At 48.5% G+C, this 8,493-nt stretch overlaps 1 protein-coding gene across 1 annotated transcript in view; it reads left to right on the top strand.

Moving 5' to 3' along the window:
* The first annotated feature begins 6,546 nt into the window (after positions 1-6,546).
* LOC134983085 (zinc finger protein 84-like) overlaps positions 6,547-8,493 on the top strand; it is a 66,392-nt gene continuing 64,445 nt past the window's right edge. Inside the window, exons 1-2 of the mRNA XM_063948779.1 lie at positions 6,547-6,663; positions 7,825-8,010. The gene's annotated coding sequence lies outside the window, so the exon portion shown is untranslated. The remainder of the gene's footprint in view (positions 6,664-7,824; positions 8,011-8,493) is intronic.

Here is an 8,493-nt window from a genome sequence, read left to right as displayed (position 1 = left end):
TCGCATATATAGAAATGCATCCTTTAAATGCTCTATAGTCAATAAAATACTGTCCCTGTCAAAGGTATCAATATTTTTAGTCAGGGAATCCGACCAAGCCACCTCAGCTCTGCACATCCAGGCTGAGGCGATCGCTGGTCGCAGTATAACACCAGCATGTGTGTGTATACTTTTTAGGATATTTTTCAGCCTCCTATCAGCTGGCTCCTTAAGTACGGCCCTATCCGTAGATGGTACCGCCACTTGTTCTGATAAGCGTGTGAGCGCCTTATCCACCCTGAGGGGTGTTTCCCACCGCGCCTTAACTTCTGGCGGGAAAGGGTATACCGCCAATAATTTTCTATCGGGGGAAACCCACGCATCATCACACACTTCATTTAATTTATCTGATTCAGGAAAAACTACAGGTAGTTTTTTCACCTCACACATAATACCCTTTTTTGTGGTACTTGGAGTATCAGAAATATGTAACACCTCCTTCATTGCCCTTAACGTGTGGCCCTAAAAGAAAATACGTTTGTTTCTTCACCGTCGACACTGAAATCAGTGTCCGTGTCTGGGTCTGTGTCGACCGACTGAGGTAAATGGGCATTTTACAGCCCCTGACGGTGTTTGAGACGCCTGGACAGATACTAATTTGTTCGCCGGCCCTCTCATGTCGTCAACCGGCTTGCAGCGTGTTGACATTGTCACGTAATTCCATAAATAAGCCATCCATTCCGGTGTCGACTCCCTAGAGAGTGACATCACCATTACAGGCAATTTGCTCTGCCTCCTCACCAATATTTTCCTCATACATGTCGACACACACGTACCGACATACAGCACACACATAGGGAATGCTCTGATAGAGGACAGGACCCACTAGCCCTTTGGGGAGACAGAGGGAGAGTTTGCCAGCACACACCAAAACGCTATAATTATCCAGGGACAACCTTTATATAAGTGTTCCTCCCTTATAGCATTTTAATATATATACATATCGCCAAATCAGTGCCCCCCCTCTCTGTTTTAACCCTGTTTCTGTAGTGCAGTGCAGGGGAGAGCATGGGAGCCTTCCCACCAGCCTTTCTGTGAGGGAAAATGGCGCTGTGTGCTGAGGAGAATAGGCCCCGCCCCCTTTTCGGCGGGCTTCTTCTCCGGAGTTTTAGATATCTGGCAGGGGTTAAATACATCCATATAGCCTCAAGGGCTATATGTGATGTATTTTTCGCCATACAGGTATTATACATTGCTGCCCAGGGCGCCCCCCCCCAGCGCCCTGCACCCTCCGTGACCGCTGTGTGAAGTGTGCTGACAACAATGGCGCACAGCTGCAGTGCTGTGCGCTACCTGATGAAGACTGAGAGTCTTCTGCCGCCTGGTTCCGGACCTCTTCAATCTTCAGCATCTGCAAGGGGGGTCGGCGGCGCGGCTCCGGGACGAACCCCAGGGCGAGACCTGTGTTCCGACTCCCTCTGGAGCTAATGGTGTCCAGTAGCCTAAGAAGCCAATCCATCCTGCACGCAGGTGAGTTCACTTCTCTCCCCTAAGTCCCTCGATGCAGTGAGCCTGTTGCCAGCAGGACTCACTGAAAATAAAGAACCTAAAAACTTTTTCTAAGCAACTCTTTAAGAGAGCCACCTAGATTGCACCCTTCTCGGCCGGGCACAAAAACCTAACTGAGGCTTGGAGGAGGGTCATAGGGGGAGGAGCCAGTACACACCATGTGATCCTAAAAGCTTGCTTTTGTGCCCTGTCTCCTGCGGAGCCGCTATTCCCCATGGTCCTGACGGAGTCCCCAGCATCCACTAGGACGTTAGAGAAAGGGTTGTCCACCAAACCTCAGCTACCGTTGTGTCCTGAGAACAGAACCTCTGGAGCAGGTCATATGTTGCTGAAATGATGTCTAAAACACGATCATTATGAAGCTATGGGTGAAGAAATCTATATGCCCAAAACCCTGTGGGTAGCTACCTTATCATAATACAGATATGAAGACATTATAAAAGACCACCTCCACTTCCTAAAATGTAATTACACTGTGCTGTATGCCTGGAAGTAATCCTTCATTCTGCAGGTTATTTACTAATTACAGTGAGACCTTGTTTGATTTAGAGGAGTGCTTAACACCATAATTGTCCTTCGTTAATATGACACCAGCCTCACATTATAATTCTGTGCTCCAGGAGGACCTTGCTCCTTTATCTATGTCACAACTGAGGGCCTGTGCTGACGGGAGGCAGCCTCAGTTGTAGGGGCTGAGATGTAGTGAAACCTGGGAGGTTGTGTCAGACCCCTGAACATGTAAGTTACACGTAGGAAGATTGCCTGAAGGCGTGACCACGACAACCAAAGTAAAAGTCAATGAAATTTATTAAACAAACTCCGTGTGACACAGCAGTGATAAAAGAAATACGAATAATCAGCAGTTGTATAATACAGTTCCTGGGTACTTTGGGGTGGCAATAGCCACGGGCCCTGGTAGCATAGGGTACAGTTCTTATTGTCCTCAAGATGGAAAGTCCTTACCAGGCCCGACTGTAGAAGTGAGAATAGCCCAGGAACATGCCAGCTGATGTTCCTCGGAAAGCTGGTCCAATGATGATGAAGTGGCTGCTGTGGGTACTGGGTGGAACCAGTCAGATGTTACCACGGAGTGGATGCTGGATGGAACCAGCCAGATGGTAGTATGAAGCTTGGGAGCGATGAAATAATAGTACCGGTGGTTTGTGGAAATCTGCAGGAAAAGCACCGGCACTTTAAGAGAAGCTGATCTCTGCTGGAAGCTGAGTGCTGGAAGCAGATGAATCTGTAGCTGGAACTGGAGTAGTCACGGAGGACTGCAGAGTCAGGCTGCACCGCAGGTGGTAGGCTGGTGCGGATCTCTTTAGTGGAGGCTGGAGACAGGAGCTGGAAACCTGGAAAAACAACCACAGGAGAGAGACACTGGAAACAAGGTTTGACAACCAAAGCACTGACCATTTCCTGGCCCAGGCACAGGATACTTATACCTGCAGCAAGGCAGGCATTGGCTGGGCAATTATGCAGATTCTAGAGGTAGCGGATTGGTGGAAACTGAGGCATGTGATTAGAACCAACATGGTTGCGCCCATGCTAGCACCTGGAGGGAAAGTTAGTTTGAGAAACCATGTGGAGATTCAGCAGTAATGGCGGCGGAGGCCGCGGAGGGCAGGTGACGCCACACTGGCAATTTGCATACTGGAACCACATGGATGACAGCGGAGGCCGCGGAAGACATGAGACGTCACACTGATGAGTCGGTATGCTGGAAACACAGGAACAGCGGCGGAGACCGCAGAGGGTTGGAGACGCCATTCTGACCTTTAACATGAAGCCGCGGTGACAGCGCTCTAAAGTGACAGGAGGGAGATGTAACATGAGGACATCAGGAACACGAGTGAGATCCGGCCCTGGAAAGCTGAGACAGTCCCAGAAGACATCTGAATGGTAAGTAATGGCGTCCAGATACCCGTCGTCACAATCTAACTCTGTCAAGGACAACCTGATCTGTTTCATGGGACGCACATGTTCGCCGGCTCCAAAATCTCCACACATACCCTCAGACCCGTACATGGCACTCAGACTTAACCACATTCCCTCATTCACCAAGCTTATCAGCCAATCAGCTCCAATATGTAAATTAACAGTAATGAGCTGATTGGCTGGTGTTTATCACCTTGCACTTATCACTGGTTTATCACTTCCTTGGGCCGTCTCCAGGTTAATACATCTGCCCCCTTATTTGAAAATGCATGTAGCCGTAGGGATCAATGGGGCAGATGTATTAACCTAGAGATGACATAAGGAAGTGATAAAGCGGTGATAAGTGCAAGGTGATAAATGCACCCGCCAATCAGCTCCAATATGTAAATCGCCAGTAATGAGCTGATTGGCTGGTGCATTTATCACCATGCATTTATCACTGGTTTATCACTTCCGTATGCCGTCTCCAGGTTAATACATCTGCCCCACTGAGGCAGATGTAAGAACGTGCGCTAACTGCCGCTGTTACCGCATCATCGCTATGTATGATGCTGCTCACAGCGGGTACTTAAGGAATGCAGGAAGCGTATGCTGCCAGTTCGTCTGCGACGCTTAGCCTTTAAGAAGTTGCAGGCTCCCCGATGTATGAAGGCTGGGTCAGTGACTTACCGCTCGTTAAGCCCCCTCTGTCACTTCGCCAAGTCGGGGCTGGCGCTGCAGCACTGTAGCTGCTTTGATATGGGTCTCTTTTTTTTTTTTTTTTTAAATAAAACTTTATTGATAGCCCAGGGCGTCTTTAGGGCGCCGGGTTACACAGCACGGCTAGCTGGGCACTGGGGAGAAGGCACATGCGCGCTGCCACGCTCGCCTCAGCTCCCTGGAGTCCTTACAGAGGATTCATGCATGTGCAGGGTGACAGGCACGGTGGACGCTGGGAAGTGAGCACACTACGCATGTGTAAGTCCACAACGAACACCGAAAAAAGGGGTGTGACTGCATCGCCACCCCTGGCCATAACGAATTCTCAAAGGGGCCGGAGCACCAATCATACATTAGGGAGAAGGGCGAGTTCTAAACACCGCGATAATGCGGTCAAGTGCACATAAGGAACGTTAGGGTACAGTTGTGTGGTCGGCATACCACTCGTCAGGATCCTGGCTGTCACAATACTGTCGCTGGGATCCCGACAGGGGCACCATACCGCGACCAGTATACCGGCGAGGTAGGTAATTCCCCCTGTATGGGTGTACACAACACCCATAGAGGGAGACGCTCGCCACTGAGCCCGCAAGGGGCTTCGTTACGCTCACCCCCTTTCCAGCAGGCTACTGCTCGGGATGCCGTTGTTAGAATATTGACATTCGGCATCCCAGGTGGCGGTTAATCATACCGATGCCCTTATAGCAATGCAGGAAAATGGCGCTGATGATCCCAGTTGAATATATATATATATCGATTTATTTTTTCCCTCCAAGAATATCACAGCTCATAATGTGGGTAAGGTGCAGTCAGGGAGATTGCTAGACTCTTCAGGGAGTCGGGGAGATTGCGGCTGTTTCCGGAGTCTCCCTGACAATGAGGGAGACTAGGACACTACTATGGTTTTACAAATGAACATGGGAACAGCTGTGGTGCATAAAATGGACACCTGCTGTGGAGAGGCGTCTCTCTAGAAGCACTAGGGGGCCCTTCAAAATGTTGCTATAGGCCCCTGGACAGCGGACTGCCCATACACACAGCCAGATGCACCGTTGTATATCTGCAGATGTATCGGCCATCACCCGTGCTGCACAGCTGACGTGATATGTCTGTGAATGACGTTGTACACAGACGTATCGTTTATGCCAACCTGCTCGCTGTATATTGGCTGTTCAAACAAATGGCCAATGTGTCGCCCAGTGTGTACCCAGCACTAGTGAATTTATTGTTTGTCTGACACATCTCCATTGCTGTTGCAACCTGCACATTGTAAGATCAGAGCTTGGCAGGAACAGCATGAGTCTATGGCTCTGTCCTGCCTTGTGTCCGGGGGTTCAGGCTGATAAGTGTTACCTAATGAAACATTACAGGAGACAGCAATGGTTGGAACATAAGGACAGTACAACACACCCTCTCTGACTGGCTGTGTATATAATGTGTATGAGAGTGAATGGATGGGGTACAATAACCTCCTACGGGTGTATGTAGATATATACATACCTCCCAACATGACCCTTTCCAGGAGGGACAAACTGCTCTGTTCCCCGACTTCTCTCTTAAATTTTTTAAAATTGCTGGCGCCTGTGGTGAAACGCCTTCTTTTTTAATCAATTAACCTGTTCAACATGGGTGACGCCAATATATCAGTCTATAGCAGGGATGGGGAACCTTCGGTCCTCCAGCTGTTGTTGAACTACACATACCAGCATGCCTTGCTACAGTTTTGCTATTTGGCCATGCTAAAACTGTTGCAGGGCATGCTGGGATGTGTAGTTCAACAACAGCTGGAGGGCCGAAGGTTCCCCATCCCTGGTCTATAGTGACCGGCACTCCTCAAAATTTAAATGGTAATCACCTAGGTGCCTTCAATCAGATAAATTAATGGATAGACAGATGCTAGCGGCACTCTCGGGACTGGTCAAATCAAAAATCCATATTTGTACCGATGAAATTTATGATAATAACTGAAACGTTGACTTAACAGTGGTCCCGCTAAGATGTTGAGGACTGATATAGATTTTTGATTTGACGAGTCCTGAGAGTGCCGCTACCATCTGTCATCTATCTATCTATCTATATAATCTATATATACATAAAATTATAAGGCTGATAAATGAGGAGGGGCACACAGACGCCTATGATCAGTATGAGTAGAAGTTATCACTAATAATGATGAGCAGGACAGTACAGATACAAGCATCTACGAGCAGGCAACATAGACACAACCGCAGACAGATAGGACCCATGCCACTTCCGGGTTGCTGCTGTGCGTTCCAAATGGCGGAAGTGACGTGAGAGTGATCTCGATGTGTTACTCAGTGCAGCTGCGCACAGGAGATGATCCCGGAAGGGCAGGTGAGCGGCAGCGGGAGGGACTGTGTAGCTACCGTGTGTACCGGTGTCACATATATTCATTTCGTGTACCAGGCCGGCTGATGACGCTGGCTGCTGAGCATGACGTCACGGGCTGTAGATCAGGTACAAACAGTCACTGTATAGGTCAGGGTCCCAGTACATTATTACTCCCTTCCTAATAACAGATATTAGGGGTCTGGTGCCTGCAGCCTGTGGCTCTCTGGCAGTTTTCTGTGCAGGACATGCTGGGACTTGTAGTTTTGCATTAGTTGGAGAGGAAGCGCAGTTCCTGGGGCATTTTTTATAATTATTTTCTGTTTCTTAATCCACTCTGGCCTGTCTGCACTCATTGAGTCTGACCTACCTTAAAAGGGTGGTCCTCACAGTGAGCCTGCATCTACCAAGACTAACATAACAGCTATTGCATGCTGGTCACTAGGATGCTCTCTGTTTTATGGCGGTAACCAGGGTGCTGTCTGTATTGCATTATGGTCCCTAGATTGCTCTTTACTGTATATTGGTCACTAGGATATTTTATGGCAAGTTCTATGATGCTGTCTGTGTTGTATGGTTGTCACTAGGATGCTGTCTGTATTGTATGGCATTGGCTAGGGTGATCTCTGTATTATATGGTGATCATTAGGACGCTCTCTATATTGTATGGCAGATATTCTCTGTATTGTATTTCATTCACTAGGATGCCCCTGTTGTATGGTAATCACTAGGGAGCTGTCAATCCTTTATAGCGGTCACTAGGATGCTCTGTATTGTATAATGGTCAGGAAGGCATAGGACACAAATTATATGTTTCCTCTTTACACTGGGTCACAGCATCTGTTTTTCTTACAAAGTATAGATCACTCTAGAGTGAGTGGCAGGCAGGGCACCGGCGGGGAGAACTCAGGGGCTTCTGTGTGCGTGGCCCCCAAGCCTTCTGATCACTCTGAATAGATGGTGATAATGAACCGCAGCACACTGCGGCCCGCAGTCGGGGCGGCTTAGGCCATTCTGTTCCAGTGGAGCGGCTCCGCCCGTGTGGCCGTGCTACTTTTTACAGTTATATTTAAACTATGGTATTTATCATGTGGCCCACCAGCTGCTTTGCAACTACAAATCCCAGCATGCTCTTGTTACAGTTTTGCAATTAGGGCATGCTAAAACTGTGGTAGGGCATGATGGGCTGTGTAGTCCCACAGCAGCTGGAGGGCCACATGTTGACTATCCATTCCCCAAAGCTTTGGGTAGAGGTAAGCAGTGATTTCTATTTTTCTTCCATACGGCTAGGTATAGTGGGCGAGAGAGAGTGGCGGAGACCCCAGTGAATAAGATCTCTATCTAATGGCGGCCGGGCTGAATGCTGCAGCAAAGACTTCCCAGACTCCACTGCTATCACGTAAATGCTGACCCTGGAATCTCCCTGCTGATTGGCTAAACTGCACCACGTGACCGATGCATGTGCTCCACCCACTGGTATGCTGGCTCCGCCTACTCTTCCTCAAACTCTTTTAATCCAACTGTCCCCTATAAATATTGTGTCACAGCGCCATTTATACTATATATTAGGGATGGCCATCGGTGTGTTCACCATCGATGGTGAATCTGTGAGTGGCCATTGATGGTCACCAAATATGCTATGGGAGGCCATTGATGGTTTTACCCCTTCATTGGTCATCCCTGTTATTTCTGTAGATGACCCGCGGGCCAATCACAATCCAGGAGCGGGGCTTCGCGGGTGCAGAGGGTTGGAGCTATGCTCCGTGTCCCGGCACCTTGCAAAAACAAATGTAAAAAAATGTTTGTTTATGCTGTACCATCGATGGAGGGAAACCATCGGATTCTCTCCCATTGATGGCAAAAGCATTTGGCATCGGCCATAAACCATCGATGATTAGGAATACAGCACAAATACAGGAATACAGCAGAAAGCTCCAATAAACATCTTGCATTTAATTT

Source organism: Pseudophryne corroboree (assembly GCF_028390025.1).
Source record: "Pseudophryne corroboree isolate aPseCor3 chromosome 3 unlocalized genomic scaffold, aPseCor3.hap2 SUPER_3_unloc_1, whole genome shotgun sequence".
NCBI lineage: Eukaryota > Metazoa > Chordata > Amphibia > Anura > Myobatrachidae > Pseudophryne > Pseudophryne corroboree.
The sequence above is the reverse complement of the archived record's forward strand: the minus strand, read 5'-3'. Positions and strand labels throughout refer to the sequence as shown.